General features: G+C 36.0%; 1 long non-coding RNA gene across 2 annotated transcripts in view; it reads right to left on the reverse strand.

The window, feature by feature from the left end:
- The window catches only part of LOC141517988 (uncharacterized), a 57,599-nt gene that overhangs the window by 21,243 nt on the left and 12,506 nt on the right, over window positions 1-23,850 (reverse strand). For both annotated transcript variants that reach the window (XR_012477049.1, XR_012477045.1), the window contains exon 2: window positions 4,349-4,713. This is a non-coding gene — a long non-coding RNA (uncharacterized LOC141517988). The remainder of the gene's footprint in view (window positions 1-4,348; window positions 4,714-23,850) is intronic.

Consider the following 23,850-nt stretch of genomic DNA (forward strand, 5'->3'; position numbering starts at 1 on the left):
AAATTAATTTAGACTATTCACCAGAAGGTCAGCTATGGAAACTGAAATTCAATTATTTTGACACATAATGAAAAGGTTAGACTCATTGATGTTGAGAAAAATTGAAGGAAAAAGAAAAAAAGGGATGGCAGAGGATGAGATGGATTGATAGTGTCATGAATGCAATGAATATGAACTTAGTCTTCATGAGATAATGAAGGATAAAAGAACCTGGTATGCTATGGTTCATGGGGTCACAGAGTCAAATATGACTGAACAACTCAACAATAACAAATTACTAAGTAATAGAAGCACAAGATAAGCATAAGTTTCCTGACAAAATTCACAATACCACAAAACATGTGGTATCACAGTTGGAAGGTGACTTAAGGTACAATCAATACTTAAACAACAATCTGCTTAACAGTTTTGCTGATAACTGCTCATCTAGCTTCTGTATAAAGGTCTCCAAATAAGAAAAATCCATTGCCTCACAAAAGAGTCCACTCTAATTTTTAAAAGATTTCTTTCATTCTTTAGTCTTAGTTATTCCTTATGGATTCAAACAAAGAAAGTCTAATAATTTGTCTTCCATATGAAAGATATAGAAGAACTGAGGAAGAATATCATTCTTTCCTTTGCTGATATATCAGGGAAAATATTTCCTTTCTTATTCTCATGGTATTTCTGTTCTCTATGGTATTTCAAAAATTACTAGTAATAGTTCAATAATTTCATTGTTCATCACCTTCAAAAACCAAGAAGTTAGTTTTTTGGTAACATAAATAATAAACAAATAGATGTTCTCCCATTAATTTGAATGATTATCCCACTGTCTTTAGTTTTAATTCTTCTTTAGTGATTTGTCTTTTACTGATCAAAGACATTATCCTTGGCAGACAATACAGAAGAAAGGTGAGTTGAATAATTCTACTTTCTTTTAAGAACCCCTTGTCTCCTTTCTATATGAAGAAAAACAAGCCTGTTCCTTCTCTAAGTTTCTTCTTTCCCTCAATATCCCTTTTAAATTCCTCCTTTTAAAACTATTATTTAATGAAAATATGTTTAACATTATTGTTCAGGTATAATCTAATACATTGCCTACTTGGAGAGGGTGAGGAAAGGAAGGGAGGGAGGGAGAAAATGTACAGAAATGAATATTGAATCTGGCCTCAGACACTTAATAATTACCTAGCTGTGTGGCCTTGGCCAAGCCACTTAACCCCATTTGCCTAGCAAAATCCTAAAAAAAATACCTTTACATGTATTTTGAAAAAAATAAAATACTTTAAGATAAAAAATTAAATATTATTAAGTGAAGAATGAGATGAAAACTCCCATCTCAATTAGCACAAAACCAGAATATTACTGACTGGATCAAACAAAAAGACCAAACATATTAGGTGGGGGAAAAAAGTCTTAATCAGTTAGTGGAGTGGATTATTTTGATGATTTGATGAAGAAAGAAGTCACACATTAAATATCTTATAATTGACTAAAAGGATCAGGCCTGTCTCTGGGTCAATGTATAACACCACTAGCCAATTTAAAATGCCAGCAGTGAGTCCAATAGTAGTCAAATGGAAATTATCCTTGAGGCAGGGGGAGTGTTCATGCCTCTGTCTATTCCCTTTGTTAATCAGGTAATGACTTAGGAACTTCAAAATATCTGAAATTCCCATTAATGTCTATAAGAATGTTGCTGGAGCAACAGTGATTGATGGCAGAGTATTTAGTAGAAAGTGAGAAACATACAAAGTAGACATATGGAGGAAAGATAGCTTAGGAGTCTACAAAGTCACAGACCCTCAAGTCTAGTGTTGAGCTATACCTAAGGGAAACTTCATAAGGACCCCATGAAAGAAGCAAAGGACTGTTAGTAACCAATAGCTTTGAGTTTGCCCTTTAGTCACATTTAGAGCCCCTGAGTCTAAGCCCAGAAACCTCAAGGACCTGGTATGTACAAATGAAAGAGTCAATCCCTAATTTGAAAGAATGCTTTTGCATTGTCCTTGCTATGTCTGCTTAGTAAATAACCTTTCTTAAAGTTCCTTCACTCTGCCTGATAATCAATGAGGAGAAAACTAGCAGTTGCTCTTGGAAAAAAAAAAAAGTACTAGAAACACTCAGGGTTTCATGCTTACCCTTAGAACACTGAGGAAAATTTCTTGCTGCACACATGGTCTTATAGTACTATAAAAGAAATCTATGAACAGAAGGTACATAGATACAATTTTATATATATATATATATATATATATATATATATATATATATATATATGTGTGTGTGTGTGTGTATGTATATAAATCATATATAACTATATAGATTTACAGATAGAGCTATATATATTGACATATATCTTATATACAGTTTTATATATAATATAAATAACTATATATTTTGATCTATATCTATATCTATATATCTATGTGTACAACTATCTATATCTATCTACCTATAAATATATATAGATGTTTTCTTTATTGCATCTCAAAAGGGAGTCCATTGCTCTTTTGAAGTGCTCTAAGTTTCAATTTAAGCCTAAAATTTTCTTGATGCAACTTTTATCATTGCTCCTAGTTCTGTCTTCTAAGATCAAGAAAAAAGTCTAATTTCTTTTCCACTTAAAAACCTCTCAGTGCAGCTAGGTGGGGAGGGGATAGAACACCAGCCCTGAAGTCAGAGGACTTGAGTTCCAAATCTGACCTCAGACACTTAAAAATTACCTAGCTTTGTGACCTTGGGCAAATCACTCAACCCCATTACCTTGCAAAAACCAAAATATAAAAAATAAAAAAATAAAAACCTTTCTAATATTCAATGGTAGATACCTACTACATCTTCATACCCTAACCCTTCTTCACGTATACTCACCAAATCTTGCTGTTTTCAGGCTAAATATTCATAATTCCTCAACTGGTACATCTCTTACATGATTTTATTGACATAAACATTTGAGATTGTTTTCTTTTATATACCTTTACTTATCAATGACCTTTCTAAAATGTATCACCTAGAATTAAACACAATACTGAGTGTTGTTGATCTGACCAAAATAATGGCCATTTCCTCCCTGGTTTGAGGTCTTACTTGCATTAGTTTGTTGTGCTATTTTTCCCTTGGAAGGGAAGAGCATATCATGTTTGTAGATCCATAATTTTATATTTTTCAGAACTGGAAATATTTTTAGTTTATTTCTAGAGGAACTCCCTCCTTTTCCAAATGATAAAACTTCCCCAAGATCATACAATTAAGAAGAAACAGAACCATTATTTGAACCCATTGCCTCCTACTCTACCTCTAAACGTTTTTCCATTGTACCAAAAAACTTCTACTTTTTAGTTCCACTATGACTTTTAGCCCTTCCATGATTTAGGCATTGGTAAAATAGAGGGAGGAATTTGAGGCATAGTGACATTGGAAAGATAACTTCGTGGCAACATAAATTGTAATAATGAGCTAATTAGAAAAGATTACCCAAAGTAACAATCTCCTGATGAGGAAATGTCTGCTACCAGGTCAGTTTATTTAACTAGTTTATTCATTTTTTTTCCTCCAAGATTAAGCCACCTGAGATTGGGTTGGGCTGATATCACAAAAGTATCCATGCCAAAATCTGTGACTTCAGTTTAACCTTAGGCAATGAAAAAGAGAGGATATCTGTGAGATATTTGCACTAATTTCATTCAAACTGATTTGCAGATTCAGAGTCAACTAGCCGAGTCAATTTTAGGCTCATTTCAAGCCAAAAAATCAATGCATGAGAGGAAGATACCTACTCTACCCCTGTGGACATGGAAAGGGAAATATCTTTTTAAGAAGTGTTGATTGGAATTTCATGTTTATACATAACATAACAATTTCAGATCTGAAAAGGACCTCAGAGATAATCTAGTCCAACCCTTTTACCTGAGGAAAAACTCTCTTCACAACATCCCTGAAATGTAGTCTAGCAACCTTCACTTGAAAACATCTCAGGGTGTGGAACTCATTACCTTAAAAAACAACTCATTACATATGAGGATTGTTAAAAAAAAAAAAAAAAAAGGCTTCCTTTTTAATCTACCTGAAATGTTCACTTCTGTTATCTTCTTCCTATTATCTTTTTTCTGCCCCTAGGCTAAGTGGAATAAATCTATTTCTTCTTTCATTTAAAACTCTTTAATTTAAGTTTAAATGCATGAAAATAATCTCTTCCCCTGTGTCCTTTCTTTTACAAGTTATTTTCTTTAAAAGATTCTTATATGGTTTCTCAGAGGTATATGAGGTGATGAGAGAAGACTGACTAACACCTCTTGCAGATCTTGCCAAGTCTTTTTCAGAACTGCCTACCTACCTTTGGTGTGTAGCTTCACCCAACTCTCACCTTTGGCTCTCTTGCAGGTCAAGATATCACCCTCCTGAAATAATTTGTCCTCTTTGAGAAGGAAGGATGTACAATAACCTGTGAACAGTAATAACTGTTCCCCTGGGGACCCATTGGCCAGTTCCAGTTAAACAATGTCATAGTTTCTTCCTCCTCTTTTCCTTCTCCTCCTCCTCCTCCCCTTCTTCCTCCTCCTCTTGTTCTCCTTCTGATCTATCCACCTGAGCAGTCATAGGCTTGGGGTTTAGGGGGGCTAGATTTTTTTCTTCATACTTATTCTGTTACCGGTTGGTTTTTTTTTTTTAAACTGGGACAATTAATTCTTTTGTCACATGTTTTCATTTATGATTTCTTGAAATATAACTCTGAAAAAGAAAAGAGAGTTTGATAAACCCCATTGGGATTCAAATGAAGTTACTTTATTATACCATTTAACCCAAATCTCTTTGGTTGACATTGATTAGCTAGTAGTATAACCTAGCCCAAACCTCTTTTGCCCATTGTTTAGATTTTGATAGTTCAGAGAGTAAATTGTGATCGTTTCTATTTTGGCAGGGAATTCTGAGGGTCTTCCTCTCCTAAATTAATTCTTTTGTGCATGCAAACTCGACCATCCTTTGCCTCAATTCTTGACTTGCTTTTAACTTTTGAAGGGATAATGCCCCTGACAAACTTGGGAAAGATCTTAGTTTAAAAAGGCCAGTCTCCCATTGCATCCAGGATCATTGTCAGTCATCCTGACCTAAGTTTTGCCACTGGACCCGATGACTCTGGAGGGGAGAGTGAGGCTCATGACTTTGCCCAGCTCTGTCTTACTTAAATCCACTTGCAAGCCAAGACATCACTCCCCTGATGTCATTGGTCCTCTTCAAGAATGAAGGATGAATAACTAACTACCCTTGGTTCCAAGAAGCTGTATCATGTGCAGTGACCACACCCCAGTAAATCATTTTGGCAGATGAGTTAAACCAGGTTAAGGGTAAACCATTGGTGAATTAGGGGGAGGTCTATCCCAAGTATGTAAAGACTTCTACTAATGGAAAGGGCAGAGGGGAACACTTTGTTCCAATAACCAAGTAGTCAGCTGAAGCAGGTTCTGTGAAATGCTTAGAACTTGATCAGACATTGAAGACACTAAAGTCATCCATTGCATATCAGGCCATCACCAGTCAACTTAATTTTTGTCTTGACACTGGACTTCAATGACTCCAGAAGAGAGAGTGAGGCTGATGACTGTGCAATTCTTCCTCACTTAAATCTAATTCACAGGCAAGTCAAGATGTTATCCCATTATATAATTGGTTCTCTTTGAAAATGAAGTTTGGGGGCAGCTAGGTGGTGCAGTGGAGAGAGCACCGGCCTTGGAGTCAGGAATACCTGGGTTCAAATCTGGTCTCAGACATTTAATAATTACCTAGCTGTGTGGCCTTGGGCAAGCCACTTAACCCAATTGCCTTGCAAAATTTTAAAAAAAAATGAAGTTTGAAGAACAACAAAATGGTTTTTCACATCCTAATTTTCCTCCCTTGGACAAGATTCAAGTTTTTTTTTTAATTCAATTTCATTTTATTTTCAGTTCAAAATTCCTTCCCACTGCTTTGTCCTCCCGTACTCATTAAGAAGGCAAGGCAAATAAAAGTAACTGCAAGTATATAGAGATACAAAACAAATTTCTGTAGTAACCATGTTCCAAGGTGGGGGGAGTAAGAAAATTGAACAGAAGAAAATGTATTTCAATCTGGGCCATGAGTCTCTGATGGTCTACATGGAAGTAGCATATTTCATCGTGAGTCTTTTGGAATTGTGGCAAGTCATTGTGCTGAACAGAGTTACTAAGTCTTGATTATCTTTAATGTATGGCTATTCTTGTATAAATTGTTCTCCTGGTTCTGCTCACTCCATTTTGCATCAATTCATTTAAGTCTTCATAGTGTTTTTACAAAATTATCTCCTTCATAATTTCTCACAGCATAACAATATTCCATCATATTCATATACATATCTTGTTCACTCATTCCCTAATTGATGAACATCCTCCTCTCAACTTCCAATTCCTTGCTTCTACAGAAGGAGCTGTTATAAATATCTTTGTACAGTATGGTTCCTTTTCCTCTTATTTCTTAGGGATAAACCTAGTAGTAGTAGTAGTAGCAGTAGTAGTAGTAGTAGTAGTAGTAGTAGTAGTAGTAGTAGTAGTAGTATTGCTAGGTCAAAGAGTACATATATTTTAATAGTTTTTGGTGCATAGTTTCAAATTGTTTTCCAGAATGATTGAACTGGATCACAGATTCATCTTTATTATATTATAGTTTAGCTATTTTCCCCACATCCCCTCCAAAATTTGTCATTTCTTTTTCTTATTGATTTAGGTCATTTTTTAGTGAGTGTTTATTCTTCTGAAAACTGCCTATTTAAACCTTTAACCATTTATCAACTGCAGAATGACTTATCTTTTAAACTTGACTTATTATCCTACCCTTGACTGGAAATTGCTTTATGATAATCTTATGAACTTTGGAAGATTGGGGAATTTGAATTTCTCATCAAGTCCTCGCAGCTTCACAGATATAGTGACAGCTGCTCTAATTAATGTCTAAATGAGGAGCTAAGGACAAACTAGACCTATTTTTCAAGGTAGCTTCAAGACTCTATACAAGGAGTCTAGCAAAATTCTACAAGGAATCTAGTCTATGCCTGGGGAACATCTTCCTATATAGGGCCGAAAAGGACTTTCAGCTACAGGAGTTATGTTATCCCTTTTCAACATTTATACTCTAAGCTTAAAACCATTTTTGTGTAAGATGATCATAGTATTTGGGGGGAAAAGAGTTTTATTAACTGTTCATTATATACTACTTTAGCATATAAGCTTTTTTGAAAGCTAATCCAGTCCATTGAACTAAATTATTTTAATTAGTAATCATTAGAGGATAGCAAACTAGTTAGATATAGCACTGAAAAATATCTCTCATTCTTTCAGAGTTTGGATTAGAGATGCCAGGGCATAATAGCAGCTCTCTAGGGAATTCTTGAGGGTTGAATAAATAAGTCTAGAAAAGAACACAGAACTGAATATAATATTCTAGTTTGATCTGAGCTAGAGTCAGATAGAAAACAGCAAGATTCCCATCTTTTTTCATTCTGGGCATTATTCTTTCTTAAGACTGAATTAGGCTTTCAATAATTTGATAACAATTTTGATTCCTATTATACCTGCAATCAACTACACTTCCCAGGTATTTTTCACTCTACCTGTTAGAATTTTTTTAAATTAATTTGCTTGTTTGTTTATAAAGTAAAAGCAAACTTAATAGGAATAAACTTATCACTCACATTCAATGAAATGGGGAACAATATCCTTCTTTAAACCCTATCTTGAATGGGTTTTAATCGGTTAACCAGACCTCTTCTGAGTCAGTGAATAGAGCTGCAAGTAGGTCTGAATAGCTAAGGACATTACAGAACTGTTATTACTTATCGCTCTACAGATGGAGTTCTTAATATGGGGGTGATTATTATTCTCAAAATAATGTTTAAATGCATAAAATCTAATGTATAGAATTAAGAACCCCTTCAACTACACTAGGGAGTTGACTATTTGTGTACTCATTCATTAACAGAATTTATCAAAATATCCGAATGCCGCATACCACTGATAACAAAATTGGGAAAAAAAAGTATTGATAAGATGATTCTTTCCCTGAGAAAAGCAATATTACATACTGGGATGGCTATGGCCAGGTAATCTGGTTATAAGTATTGCTTCCCTCAATTAGACTGGGAGTTCTTAAACACTAGTACTGTCTCGAATTTTAGTATGTTTTTCCAAAGTTTACACAGGACTTGATATGTAATAATACATAGCAAAATTTTTTCTGTTCCATTCAATTTCATTTGATTTTTATCTTTGAACACATATTGGTGGTGAGATTATGGGAAAGTTTCTTAGTCTTTCAAAACTTCAGTACTTCCTTTGTATCATAAGTTAAGGATAAATTGTTTATCATTAGTGGGTGTTTTCTTGCAGTCTAATTAATATACTTATTTGAACTGAAAAGGGGGAATTTTTGTTTGAACTGAAAGTTCAATTTGAGCTGAAAGAAAAAGAAGGAGGAAGGAAAGGAGGGAAAGAGGGAAAAAGAGAGGAAGGAAAAGAAGGCAAAGGGAAGAAAAAAGAAAGAAGACTATTAAACTGTAGGATTTTGCATTCATCCTTGTTGAAATTCATCTCATCAAACTTCTCCTGGCCTTTTTAGTTATGAATATTGATTGTGACTTTATCATAGGCAAGGGAATAGGGACTGGATCTATGGATTTCATTGTTATACAGAATTCCCAAATAAGGAAAGTCCCTCTTCTAATGCAAGATGACTAATACTATATTAATTACCCCTGTTAGTTCTAGTCATCTACTAATTTAATAAAAATACCATCTGTTTTTTCAGCCCTGTCATTGATGAAATTGTTGAATGGAAAAGGACCAATAAACCAGATATCTGTAACTCAGTGAGCTTGATCTTCAGATTTCACCCTCAAAATTCTGCTTTGTCTGAGTTATGGATTATCTACCAAAAGGAGGGACCTGGAAAGCAGTCATGATTCAACAAATTTAAAATATGATTCTAAATTCATTCCAGTTCTTTCTTTCCCCACAGACATCCCCAAATGATACATTCACTTGGCTCCCCTCTTTTTCCATTTCACCTCTGCAGCAAAGATGAGATCCTCAAATAACCATCCTAGAAAATAAATGAGTAACTTTACTTGGACGTTTCACCAAAAAGAAAGAAAAATAAAGAAATATTTAGCCATATGCAACACTGTGTGTTTTGGAAGGGCACAGTAAACTTTCTAGTAAATTGCTTCTAATTATAGGAAACCTGCCTTTGGCCTCAGAAAGCCAACCCTAGTCTGATTCCAATTCTTAGTACTTGGCAAATGCTTTCATGTATCCCAACATTATTTCAGTTGACTTGGTTTAGTGACAAAGCATTAATCAACTGAACCTCAAAGGGAGGAGTTCCAGAGGTTTTGGATATGGAAACCTAAGGTAAAGAAGATGCCAGTGAATGATATCTTGATACTTTTTTTAAGAAGAGTAGCTGAGGGAATCAACATGCCAGATGTTATCTCTTCATATTCAATGCTTATATATGAGATCAAAGTATCATGGGATGTATCACACACAGGATACTCCATCTCCCATTTCTGTGCTTTACACTGGCCATTGTCCATCACCTCCATCACTGTCCTACATTACCAACTCCCTCCTCATCTTCTCAAACAATCCTTCTCTAATTTCACAGAACCCAAGAACCACTTTGTAAATGAAGACCTTTATGATTTTTTCAACTGATGGTACCTTCTTTCTCAATCGACCTTTTCAATTGACTATTTTGTCTTTATTCCTTACATACATACATATATATTCATCTGCATATTTATATGAATGTTTGCATGTACATGGAGATATGTATATGTGTGTGTATATATCTATATATATACACACACACACATACATGGAATGACAAAGATAGGTAGGTGTTACAGGGAATAGAGTATGAAACTGAGAAAAATCTGAATTCAAATTACTAGCTATGTGACCCTGAGCAAAGCACAACCTTTCTCAAGTTTAGTTTGCTCATCCCAAAAATTAGGATAATATTAGTACCTACCTAGAATAAGTAAAACACTTCATAAATATTACTTTCTTCTTCATCCATCCTTGTTGTCTCTTTTTTTTTGGAATATAAACATTTTAGAGTGGAGATTATTTCACTCATTTTATTATATGACCATCACCCAGCACAGAAGTTGCATAATTTTTGCTTCTTATTTGCACTTTGAATACAATATGAGTTCTAATCACATCAGGCAATCCTTTCATCTTATGAATGAAAATACAATGATGCAGAGAAAAAGGTGATCATCTCCTACACTTTTGCCTATCAAAGTTTGTTCTTCAATCATGAACTAGGAAATATAAACCAAACCCCAAAAGAGGTATTGCTAGAAATATTGAATATAAAAAGAAAAAAAATTAAAGGAGATGCCAAGGAGTGATAGTTACCTAGATACTTCCAGAAAAGTGACTTAGTGAATCAATATAGTAGACAAAATATATTCATATATAATGCTTAATGAGAGAACATAAGATTGTAGAACATATTTTGATGTTATTAGTCATCTTCAATCCTTTGAGGGCATTTTGAAAGAATGGACAAGGGGCAGCTAGGTGGTGCAGTGGATAAAGCACCAGCCCTGAAGTCAGGAGTACCTGGGTTCAAATCCGGTCTCAGACACTTAATAATTACCTAGCCGTGTGGCCTTGGGCAAGCCATTTAACCCCATTTTCCTTGCAAAAACCAAAAAAAAAAAAGTAATAGTCTTGGTTCTTTCCTCAAATTCCACAATTCTTTCTCTGGATATAGCTGGTATTCTCCATCTCAGGTAGCCCAAAATCATCCCTGATTGTTGTACTTATGGAATGAGCAAGTCCATCAAATTGATCATCACCCCATGTTGCTGTTAGGGTATACAATGTTTTTTCTGGTTCTGCTCATCTCGCTCAGCATCAGTTCATAAAAATCCTTCCAGGCTTCCCTGAATTCCCATCCCTCTTGGTTTCTAATAGAACAATATTGTTCCATGACATATATATATATATATATATATCACAGTTTGTTAAGTCATTCCCCAATTGAAGGGCATTTACTTCATTTCCAATTCTTTGCCACCACAAACAGGGCTACTATGAATATTTTTGTACAAGTGATGTTTTTACCCCTTTTCATAATCTCTTCAGCATATAGAGCAGTGGTGGTATGTCTGAAACAAAGGGTATGCACATTTTTGTTGCCCTTTGGACATAATTCCAAATTGCTCTCCACAAAGTTGCATGCGTTCATAGCTTCACCAACAATGTAACAGTGTCCTAGATTTCCCACATCCCTTCCAGTATTGATCATTGTTCTTTCTGGTCATAATGGTCAGTCTGAGAGGTGTGAGTTGGTACCTCAGAGAAGCTTAAATTTGCATTTCTCTAATAAGTAATGATTTAGAGCAATTTTTCATATGACTATGAGTATCTTTGATTTCCTCATCTGTAAATTGCCTTTGCATATCCTTTGACTATTTGTCAATTGGGGAATGGAAAATTTTTTTTGAAAATTTGACTCAATTCTCAGTCTATTTTAGAAATGAGTCTTTTGTCAGAAATACTAATTGTAAAAATTGTTTTTCAATTTACTACATTTCTTTTGATCTTGGTTACAATGGTTTTGTCTGTGCAAAAGTTTTTTTTTTTAATTTAATGTAATCAAAACTATCTAGTTTGTTTCTAATGATGTTCTCCATCTCTTCCTTGGTCATAAACTGCTTCCTTTTCCATAGATCTGACTGGTAAACTGCTCTTATAGTTTGATTATAATATTGTTTTTTATGTCTAAATCCTGTATCCATTTTTGATCTTCTTATATTAAGCAACAACTTTTGCAGTAACAAAAATCTCTATTGAATGATAAAATGCCAGAGTTAGAAAGGACTTTAAAATATTCATGGAAGAATTGGGAAGGTCTTTGACTATAGAATGTTGTAGCTGAAACAAATATGAGAGGTCCATCTAGTTCAGTCTCTTGAAAGAAAAAGAGCACTAGAGAGGTGAAAATTGCTTATCCACTAGTGATCCCAGAAAATTTCGAGTTTTCTCAAAACTTCAACTAGCAATTTTTGCACCTGAATCAAAAATACATGAAATACAAATCAAGTCAGTTGCATAGGGAAGGGATAGAGACCCATGTAGACCATGAGGTCATTGATGGGAAGACCTCAGCAGGATAACTGATATTCCTTGATAACCTTCTTAGGAAACAGGGGCAGCTAGGTGGTGCAGGGGATAGAGCACTGGCCTTGGAGTTAGGAGGACCTGAATTTGAATCTGACCTCAAACACATTACATTTTCTAGCTGTGTGACCCTGGGAAGGTCACTCAAACCTGACTGCCTCACATCCAGAGCCATTTCCAATCAACCTGATTTATATATGACCACTGGATCTAGATGGTTCTGGAGGAGAAAGTGAGGCTGATGACTTAGTACATTTCCCCATCAGTCAAATCCAATTCATGTGTTTGTCACGGCATCACCTCCCTGATGTCACAGTCTTCTTTGAGAATGAAGGACAGGGGCTGCTAGGTGGCACAATGGATAGAGCCCCGGCCCTGGAGTCAGGAGTACCTGAGTTCAAATCCGACCTCAGACACTTAATAATTACCTAATTGTGTGGCCTTGGGCAAGACACTTAACCCCATTTGCCTTTCAAAATCCTGAAAGAGAGAGAGAGAGAGAGAGAGAGAGAGAGAGAGAGAGAGAGAGAGAGAAGGACAAACATCTTAGGAAACAGCTAGATGACTCAATGCATAAATGGATAGTTACTAGACTTGGAGATAGGAAGAGCTCAGTTCAAATTCAAGTCAGATACTCATTATCTATATGATCCTGGGCAAGTCACTTTTGCCTTAATCCACTGGAGAAGAAAATTGGTAAACCACTCCAGAATCTTTGTCAAGAAAGCCACACATCACAAAATCAGACACAACTGAACCAAACAACCAACTTTCTTATGCAAATCTCTAAGACTTTTTGCAGAACAGATGCCAGTCTGCACTGGTAGAAGAAGTTTCATTACTAGGAGTCCCCATACCAATGAAATCACAGACCTAGTGAAATGAAACCATTTTTATTTATTTATATTTTGCTACCTGAGTGTTACTCACAAACTAAAATCATGTGTTTCTATGCTCTTGGAGTACTAAAAGTGCTACTAGTATTTCCTCTCTTTATTTAGACCGTCAGTCTTCTCTGCACTTGTTAAAGCTTTCTATTTTATATAGAAAACCTGAGCCCAGTAAGATCTTGATGCTTTTAAAACAAATGAGTATATAAGAAGAGGTTCACATATGTGCACAAGCTTAAAGCCCATAACAATTTCAGAAGACTCAACAGTGCAAATTTCACCCAATCCCGCTATCCCAAGGCTTGAGCTTGGGTAGCTTGGAGCAGGGGTGATCAAGTAGAATCACTTTCTGTTGAGCACTTCTCTGAGAGACCTTTATTAAAAGACCCTCTCATAATAGTTCCCTCAATATTGACTTTAAGTAGAAATGGCAATTTTTGTTTTGACAAAACAAAATAAATAAAAGTTGGAAGGAAATAAGAGGTCCTGGAAAGGAAAATGCAATTGATCCCTTGACACTTTCATTTTCATGAAGTGAGCTTTCTATTGTTCTCTGCTGAGTCCTTGGCTTAGCTTGGGCTCCTGCTTGAGTGAGCAAGTCTTTATTTCGCTAAATAGCTCCAGGGGTATTAGTTACACTGGAATGATGGCTTATGGTTGAATGTCTTAAGATCATCACTTTAAAGCTGAAGAAGACTTTTTCAGAAGAAAGTGAGACCCGGAGAAGATGAAATGTGTCCAAGGATACACAAGTAGCATGATTTAACTGGACTTTAGGGATGATTTTAGTCCAGTAGTTCAAAAAAGTACAGTCTGAGGAACCTGGGTGCACTGGAAACCCTTTTGATGGGTCTTTGAGGTCAAATTTTTTCATAAAAATACTAAGATATAATTTTCCTGTTAAAATATTTCTCCCTTTTCCAACCACATAACTGTGTGAGGCTGAATTTTCTTCATATTCTCTAGCCAAAACAACATATACAATGGATTGGAAGCAGATATGGGAATCCAGCTGTCTTTTATTTAAATCAGACATTAAGGGATTTGAAAAAAAAATCACTATTCTCACTATTTTTTTTATTATTTTGGAAAATATTTATTTTGTTGGATTTGGTATTGTTCTTTTCAAATAAATTATTGAATATTTTTAAAATTTATCATTTTAAACATTCTAATGTGATAAATACTGATAGATGCAACCTATATAAACAACAGTTCTTTGGAATTCACAATTGAAAAAATTATTCTGAGACCAAAATATTTGAGAATCCTCATCTAGTCAAGTCCACATTTTAGAGAAGGGGGAAAAATGGGCTGAGATAAGGGAGGAGACTTGTCCAAGATTATATAGCTAATAAAAGTTGGGAATTGATTCAAACCAGGGATTCCACATTCTAAATCCAGTGCTCTTTCTACTTGTGAACCCTCAAATCTGTGATATTCTTTTGGCTGTTTCATCGCTGAGGTAGTTAGAAGTCAGTGTTTTGTAGGATGAGGGGAGGAAAAGACAAGTCTTGGGTCCCTCTCTTCTTTATCAAAGCAGTTACATCTTCAACCAGATTGTAATTGGTCTCACTTGACCTTTAGGGGTAAGTGCTCCCTGAGGCTGTAGTCTAACATTGCACTTTGGGAATGAAAAGACTTTGGGACCTTTCCCCCTCTCTATCCAAAACAACCTGTTTGCTAGATCTCCTTACACTATGACCCCTTGTGAAATTGCCTCTTTCTGGGAACCTGGAGGAAAATAATTGATTTCTCAATTATAAGTTTCTTTCAGTTTTCTAAACCTCCCAGGAAAATCAATTTAATAGAGTTAAGTTTGGGAAAACCGAATGATCTCAACTGTCTCAGAATCTGTAACTCTAATATCGTGAAAGCTACACTGAATATACCTCAATCACAGTGCCTCAAAAAATAGAGGCAGATCAACTATATATAATCTGTTAGACATATAAAAATGTCTAGTATTTCTATAGAATTTAAATCCTTTATAAATATTACTTCATGTTATTACACAACATTCCCTGGGATGTTAGCCTTATTTTATAGAGGAGGAAACTGAGGCAGAAAGCCATTAAATGAGTTACCCATGTTCATACAACTAGGAAATTTCTGAGATCAGAATTGAACTCTTGACTTTGAGTCCAGTGCTTGACCCACTGTACCAACTAGCTGCCCCAGACTTCTATGGTCAGTTCAGTTTTTCAGTATCAGACACTTTTTTTCCCCTCACTTGCAGGAGTAAGATAATAAGATCATGAGACTTAGAACCAAAAAGGGTTCTCACAGATCATATCCAACCTACCTATTTTATAAATAAGGACTCCAAAGAGCAGGAAAGGAAATAATAATAATAATAAAGTAACTCATGTCTATGCAGTGCTTTTGTTTACAAAATACTTTTCCTCCACTTCTCATTCACCATCAGTGCACATTTATTTTGTAAACAGCTTGTACTTATTTCTCTTTGATTATGTCAGGTCCCCCAATAGAGGAAAGAGGCTGTCTCACTTTTTTTTATTTCTGTCTCCAGCATCTAGTAGGCATAGAAGAAAGCTCTTAACAAATATGCTTGAATTGGTTGACCTCACTGCCTTCTTTTAATCATTCTCTAAGTAATATTATCATTAGCAAATCATAGTTAAAAGTTTGATCCTCAGAGAGAGTAAGTAACTTGACCTGTCACAGTATCTGAAGCAATAAGATTCAAACTCAAATATTTCTGACCCAAAGTCACTTTGCTCTAAGTTTTCAAAAACCTAGGGTCGGGGTGGCTAGGTGGCATAGTGGATAAAGCACCAGCCCTGGAGTCAGGAGTACCTGGATTCAAATCTGGTCTCAGACACTTAATAATTACCTAGCTGTGTGGCCTTGGGAAAGCCACTTAACCCCATTTGCCTTGCAAAAACCTAAAAACAAAAAAAAAACCTAGGGTCGCCTCTACCCCAAGAATTTGTGAAATAACATATGATATGCTGACCATTTATCTATGTCATGAAGAAGCTATTGTCCCCACATAACCAGTATCTTCTCCTAGGATCAAAGATCTACAACAGGAAAGGACCTCAGAAGCCTTGTAATCTAACAACTTCATTTGACAGATGAGGAAACAGACTGAGGGAAGGTTAAGTAACTTGTCCACCCAAGTAAATAATAAGTGGCAGAAGTGGGATGTTAGTACAGGTCTCTCACTCCAAAATTATTTCTTTTCCCTGTACTACATTGCATCCAAATCTAACTCTGAAAAGTGAGGGAATAAGAAACTTTTGAGTTCACTATCACTCATAAGGTGAGTTTCATGATTGAGAACTCAAAAATTCCCCTTCTTGATGACAACCTTCCATCTTTCTATCTCACTTCTAAACCCTTCTTGTTAAAAACAAACTAGAACCTCCGCATGCCTTGAGTAGATGCCTTTTCTGACTATTTCTAGGCACTCTAAAGTAAAGATTCTATTATTTATAAAGGTTGGAAAGCCTGGCACACCAGAGATTTTTTCCTAATGCTCCATTAGAGCATGGAGTTAAAAGTTAGGTCAAAAAATCCATTAGATTCTAAGGATCATGAGCATGGGGACTGTCTTTTATCTTTCTTTGTATTCTCAGCACTTAACTGTACCTGTACCTTAATAGTACCTGTTCCACACATTAGACACTTAAATACTTATTTTATTGCTTATTTACTGAGTGAGCAAAAAGGAGAAGCCCAAGAGCCCTTGAAGGATAGAGATTAAGTAATGAATTGTGTGTGTCTCTTTCAAGTACCACCTGAACAAAATGTAGTCACACTACTAGCTGATCATTAAATGTTCAATTTTTTTGACCCAAAGAAATCCTAGATTGTTTCCCAGGGAATGAAAGATCTAGCATCTAAGTCAGTGGAAGTAGATTTCATTGTGATGAAATCATGGATTAAAGTAAAAGGAATTGACATTTAGACTTAAAAAAAATTGATTTGGTTTGCAAAGCACTTGAGCCCCTTATCTTATTTAATGCTCATAACAATCCTTTTGCTTAAGGAGTAAATGAGGTTCAGAGAGAATAAGTAACCTACACAAGGTCGCAAAAAGTAGAAGAGTAGAAGATTACATATAAAGAGTTGGAAGAGAGACTGGAGAAAATTTAAGCCAACCTCTTCATTTTATAGATGAGTAAACTAAGGCACAGCCAGGATGAATGACTTGCATAAGGCAACACAGACCTTAAATGACAGGACTTGGATATGAATCAAAAACAACTAACATTGAACCCAGAATTCCTTCCATAATACTCTTTTTTTTTCCTTTTGTTAAGACTGGGCTTGTAAGTTCCAAAAGAAAAATATAATGCTGTTCTTTCTTAAATCTACAGCTAGTGCTTTTTCATTATGCCCCTCTATCTTTTCTTCTTTCTGCCTTCTCTCCCTCACCCCCTGCCTTGAAATCTGCAATCCAAATGTGTTCCAGGAATTGGACATAGTTGCTTTAATTTTCCACATCATGATCTCACTTCTTCACTTGCCAGTATAAGCTCAACCTGAGAAGGGAAAAACCTGTACCTTGGGAAAGTTGGGATGTTTTTTGGGCAGTGTAATGAGTTCTCCATAAAGAAAAGTGCTTGGACCAAAAACTGAAACTTTGGTATGTTTAATTACAATCTGGTTCCTGGAAAAGTGACAGTCCCCTAGCCAAGGAAACATGGCACTGGGGAATCTGCAGATTCACAAAAGTGGAATGTTCTCAGGAGGTCTTCACTTGGTGAAAAAATAAAGAACACATTTCCCAACTTGGAAAAATACATGGCTTGTTTTTCCATGATAATTTTATGGAAATGCCACCTGGTGAAGTAATTAGAAAGATCATTTTCTTATTACTACACATAATACTGTCTTACATGTGAATGTAAGAGGAAAGGGAGGAGATAGAGGGACAAAACATGAAGAAAAGAAGAGCAAGGAAGGGGGGAGAAAAATGATGGAAATGAGGGGAAAAAATAAAGAGGAAGAAGCAGAAAGGGAAAAGGAGAAAGATGAGGGAGAAAGGAAAGGAGATAGAATGGGAAGTGGGAAAGAGTGAAGAAGACGTTAAAGGTCTAGAAGTCTCAATCTTTTGACATTGACTTTCTTCCTATGCCATGAGCCCAGTAGTTGGAGCTTCATGATGAGCTAAGGTTTTATGTTTATTCAATCATGGACAACGCTTTGTGATACAACTTGTGGTTTTCTTGGAAAAGATACTGGAATGATTTGCCATTTTCTTCTCCAGTTCATTTTACAGATGAGGATACAGAGGGTTAAATGATTTGCCCAGGGTCATATAATTAGTGTCTGAGGTCATATTTGAACTTAGCAAGATGAGTCTTCCCAACTTCAGGTCTGGCATTCTATCCAGAGCACTATTTAGCTTCTCCCAAATTAAACTGAATCTCTTCCATTTCAAGTCAAGAATATTGTTCCTCATTAATTTCTTGCTTATTCACTGGAGGGTGACTTATCCTGAATTTATCTCAAAGGCAATTATATTTTAAATTTGTTTTGAAATTTGAAAATATGACTTGAAAGAATAAAAAGTACTTGACCACATATAAGGCAAAGTTTCAGAGCCTTCAGGTATCTTAGAATGCATTGACCTAAAAATTCTCATTTTATAGATGAGTAGACCGAAGCCCAGAAAGAGGAAGTGGCCTCCTCTTGGTCATTCAGGGTAATACTGGTAAAACTTAGTCTAGAATCCATTGTGGAATTGCATTGGCTTCTCTTGAGGTTCATGCAGAATCACAGAATAATAAGAAAGGCTCTTAAAGAAAATTATACTCCATCCCCATCATTTTATAGATTTGGCATGCCAATCTGTTGCATCTGCGTTTGGAGAGTTTGTCAATTTTCATTTAATAATAAGACTAGTAAATGATAATAAAGCAATAATTATACACTTGTGTTTTAACTCACAGAAGGAAAGTTGCTTAGCATGAGATATCCATGAGGATGAGGGCAATGGAAGTAGGCAATGTTAAAGGATCTTCAGAGTCACTAGGTCACCAAAGAGACAAGGAAACTAATGGATGTCTAGAGATAGAAATGTCTGTAATTAAGGGATTGGGAAGGAGCAGAGGTTTACTTTGGGGGGTTGGGGTTGGTTTGAGATGTTTGAGAGGAGTTTCGATTCAGGACACATTAGGGTGGGAAAAGGGTTGATGACCCAAAGAGAAACAACCAATTCAAACTGGTGCCCAGGTTAACCATATTCTTTTTCTTCCTGCTCATTCTGCTGGTCATATCTGTAATCCTACCTCTATGACACACTCACTCACAGATGTGAGGAGTGCCAGGTGTTTAAGGAAGAGGGCTGAGATTTCACCAAGCAAATCTTATTGATTTTCCACGTTGATGTTACAGGCAAATATTTGTTAATCAACTAGAAAACTGGAAGATTCCCACAGGGTAGATTTCACAAATTAGTAATTCAAGAAAATGGACAGGGCAGGTAGAAGGATGGAATATGTGTACAATAGAAATAGCCCATCACAAGAAAGGCTAGATGGACTCCATTATATCCCATTTTGGGGGATAACTACATGTGAGAACAGAGACCCAGAAAGGAAGATATTGGCCTGAGGTTACTCATAAAATGAGGGGCACATTCAGGACTTTAACCTGGATCTTCTGATGTAAACCTAGTGTTCACTCCACTCTACTGTGACTTTTAAATACAGAGAGACTTAAATATTTTGTATTGAAAAAATAAGAACTTTAATCTGTGTCCTGCAGGAAGCCTCAAGCCATCACATTCTTAGCAAATTCTTTAGCATTTATGAGGAAGTTTCTTATTCCTAAGAAAAGTTTTATGGGGACAAATGTCTTGTCCCTGCATTCCCACTGTAGGATTTTTCTCCCTTCCAGCTTTCACTAATTTAACTCAATTGTATTCAATCCAATTGAATTTGAATTATCAGGAAAAAGTTGTGGGAAAGACACATTCTATCAAAAGATCTGGATTCAGATTCTGGGTCTGCTACTCACTATCAATGTGACTTTGGTCAAGATTCAGCCTGTCTTCATAGCCATTTTGTCTTCTTTAGTTGAACTATAGATAGGACTGTGAGATTCCAGTTCTAAAGTAATCAGTCTAAGAATTTAATTCTATTGAGTCATATTTTTATTAAGGCACATGGTATTGCAGTTTACCATAGAAGACAAGGCTAACATGGTTCAAACCCTGGGGAAAATTTATAGAGGGAACTATCCCTTTTTCTTTATCTTAGAGTTAGTTGTATCCAATTTGATGAGAACAGAGTATATTTTATGCAGTGTTCTTCCTATCTCAGTTTGGAATCTGAACTTGAATTCCTAAGGGGCTGCTTTAGAATCCAAGAAAAACATTCCCAGGTGGGAAAGATACATCTGCTAGTGATCAATTTTTTTTCTACGCATACCACACATATATCAGGATAGATGATATCATATAATCCTATCTATCAAACTGTCATGTGCATAATAGTAATACATCAGATCAATATGCAAACTACCCTCCCACCAGTTGGATTCTAAAGTTGGCCAAGCACCTACATCAATTTTCAGTAAGGCATCATAGAAAAGGCTTTGGTATCAGGAGACCTGTATTAGATTCCTGTCCCTGGAAAGAAGAAAAGAAGGAGGGAGGGAAGGAAGGAAGAGAAAGAAGAGAAATGAGGGAGAGAGGGAAGGAAAAAGAAGGAAAAGAAAGAAAAGGAAGGAAGGAAGGAAGGAAGGAAGGAAGGAAGGAAGGAAGGAAGGAAGGAAGGAAGGAAGGGGAGGGAGGAAGGAAGGGAGGAAGGGAGGGAGGGAGGAGGGAAGGGAGGAAGAGAAAGTAAGGAAGAGAGAGAGAGAGAGAGAGGAGAGAGGGATGGAGGGAGAAAGGAAGGAAGGAAGGAGGGAAGGAGGAAGGAAAAGGAAAGAGGAGTGAGAGAATGAGGAAGGAAAAAAGAAAGAAAGGAAGAGAAAAACAGTAGTTTGAACAGGAGACTTGCTAACATATCTAGAAACTCAGAATATAACAAATAAAACATGATTTAAGCAGGAGCTGTCTAACTGGATTACTGGCAGCTAGAAGGTGAGGAAATTAAGTTGTAGATGTGTTTATGTATCTAAAGCAGTTCATTTTTCCATATATTTTCTTGACTTTTGGACTAGATTCTGCCAAATTCTACGCCTTTCAGTTTTTCAACGCTTAATGTGAGAGTATGAGCTCCCTCCTCATAGCTTTTCTCTAAGGAAATTAAAGTCTACTCCCCAGCTTCCAATAACAAAAAAAAAAAAATTTAAAGGGCATGTCTTTCTCAAAACAAAACAAAACCACCACCAGAGCAATTTAATTCAACTCAGTGAAGGACACATGAATTAAGTGCTTAATGTGGATATGATATAACCCTTGCTTTTAAAATAACCTACAATCTAATGGAGGAGGGTATAAGTACTCAAATGTTAGAAAGATACATGAGATAGTGTATGGGACAAGTTTAGGCAAAATGCTAAAAGACAACTGATGGAAGGAGAGAGCATCCCCTGGAGTATGGGTGAAGCAAGGAGTTCAGGAAGAAAGAACTTTAACAGACGGAGATGGACCAAACAGGGCATATCATAAGTTGGGGTGGGGGGGGGGGGTGGAGTAAGGGAAGAAAAAGCTTTAGCTAAAGCACCAAGGATGGAAGCTAGAAGTGATCACGTTTAGATGGGATGGCATAATAAAGCAAAGAAAGTAAATGAAAACAAAACAAGAAAGTTAGGTTAGTATTATGCAAAGCAGATTCAGGGATTCATTCTTTAGGTTACCTGTATGCAGAGTGAAAGCTAGAACCCCTAGGACTGTGTGGCCTTTCCCCACAAGCTATGTGATGAACCAGAGTGTCAGAAGATGAGCCCAATGCTACCCTCTAATTGATAATCACTCCTCAGACTTATCTGCAATACAACCTACAGTTAACATTCTTCTACTCTGCCCCATATTGGAATTTGCTCCCAGATTTCAAGCATAATATAAAAACTGAAGAATGATGTGACTTTATTGTTCCATGTCTACTAAAATATCCTTTCCCCACCTCATCTCTATTTTGAGAGACTTTTGTTCTTCCCTTTCTTGATATGACTTGCTCTCCAGCCACTTTTTCAGTGATTTCCTCTCAAGACAAACAAGTGAAAGATTGGATGTCCATATGAGTGTCAACCCTAACCACCTGCTTAGTTAGCAGTTGCGACTATTTCTCACTTATTTGCCAAGTAGAATCCTATCGTTGTTTTCTTTAAGTATTCTCTTTGTCCTGGGAAATCATAAATATAAAGCAAAAACTTTCTTTGCCAGCTTTATCTCTTTGTGGGAATCTTTGACTATTTTTTTTAAATGTAAATCTCTCTCTCTCTGTTTCCCTCCCCAACTCCCAGTCCCCATACCCATACATTGTATTTGAACATTAAAGCAGATAGTATTATGAATGGTTAGCAACATTTTATCACATTTGCCAACCTCAAAGATAAAGTAAAGATTTAAACATAGAAAGGTGAATAAAGTTTTTAAGAAAAAAAAGATAAAATACCAAGAAGATGTCAAATGTAAGCCCTCTCCTCTTGAGAGACAGGAAGGGAAAGGAAAGAGAAGAAATAAAAAAGAAATTCATTGGGTCTCATCTGTACTCAAGAATATCAGCAATAACAACTCTGACAAGCCTAGAGACCTCTCTTATACTCCACTACAGTGGCAACATCTCTGTGGCTTCCTACAACTCTCTTAGCCAACTTCTCAGTTCTTTCCACATCCTTTAGGATAGAAGGGGCTAGTTCAGGCGTTCAATCAATCAACCTCGTACACTGATCCTAAGGACAAAACTCCACAGGGAATTAAGGAAGGAAATGAAATCAAAATTAGTAAGCATTCAGCAATCTCTAAAGTTCTTTGGGCAGTAAAAACTGTTCTCAAATGCAAAGCACTGAGGTAGGTCTGACAATTCAAAGACAAAATCAAACTCCTCATCCTCAAGGAGCTTACATTTTAATAGGGTTTAATTTCTAGATTTTTTTCCTAACTGTAAATATCAAGACCCTATGGTAATATGTTAAAAAGCAAGCAATACAAAGGGTGGGGGGCACCCTACATTCAGGACTCTACAGGTATCTGCTGATTGGACTATCTAGGTGAGTAATGAAATGCAAACAGTCCAGTTTTGTGAACTTGAATTATAACTTAGATCTGTTGGAATGCTTCACCCTATTCACCTCCAAGAAAATGGATAGGTTGGGAATTAAATAGTCAGCTTTCAAATGAAACTGTGAAAATTCAACTAAAATTCTATAGCACTAGAACAACCAGGGAATTTAGGGATTAAAATATCATAATTATATTAATAATAAGAACAAGCAATAATAATGATGACTGAATTTTACACAATAAAGTTGAAGGTCATTCAAAGGTCAGTGAAGAGATGCTTGTTGGATATGAGCATACTTTAATATATATCTAATTATAAGCATGCATATGTAAATATATGTATAACCAAAAAAGAAGATAGCTTAATGGAGAGGCAATAGTGAAGTATAGTGGATATATGATCTATATGCTCCATTTGTATCCATGCAATGTCAAGTTACCTGGGAAATGAGTCTGAGCAGGAGTTAAGTGAAGCGATTGACAAGAGTTTCATCCATTGAAAAGATAGAGATGAGTCAATACCTATAATAGTGTTTGTGATGATGATGATGATGATGATGATGATGATGATAGTTTTGCAAAGCACAAATATTATTCCATTTTCTTTTCACAACTACCC

The sequence above is a fragment of the Macrotis lagotis genome, chromosome 1 (genome assembly GCF_037893015.1).
Source record: "Macrotis lagotis isolate mMagLag1 chromosome 1, bilby.v1.9.chrom.fasta, whole genome shotgun sequence".
NCBI classification, from domain to species: Eukaryota; Metazoa; Chordata; class Mammalia; order Peramelemorphia; family Peramelidae; genus Macrotis; species Macrotis lagotis.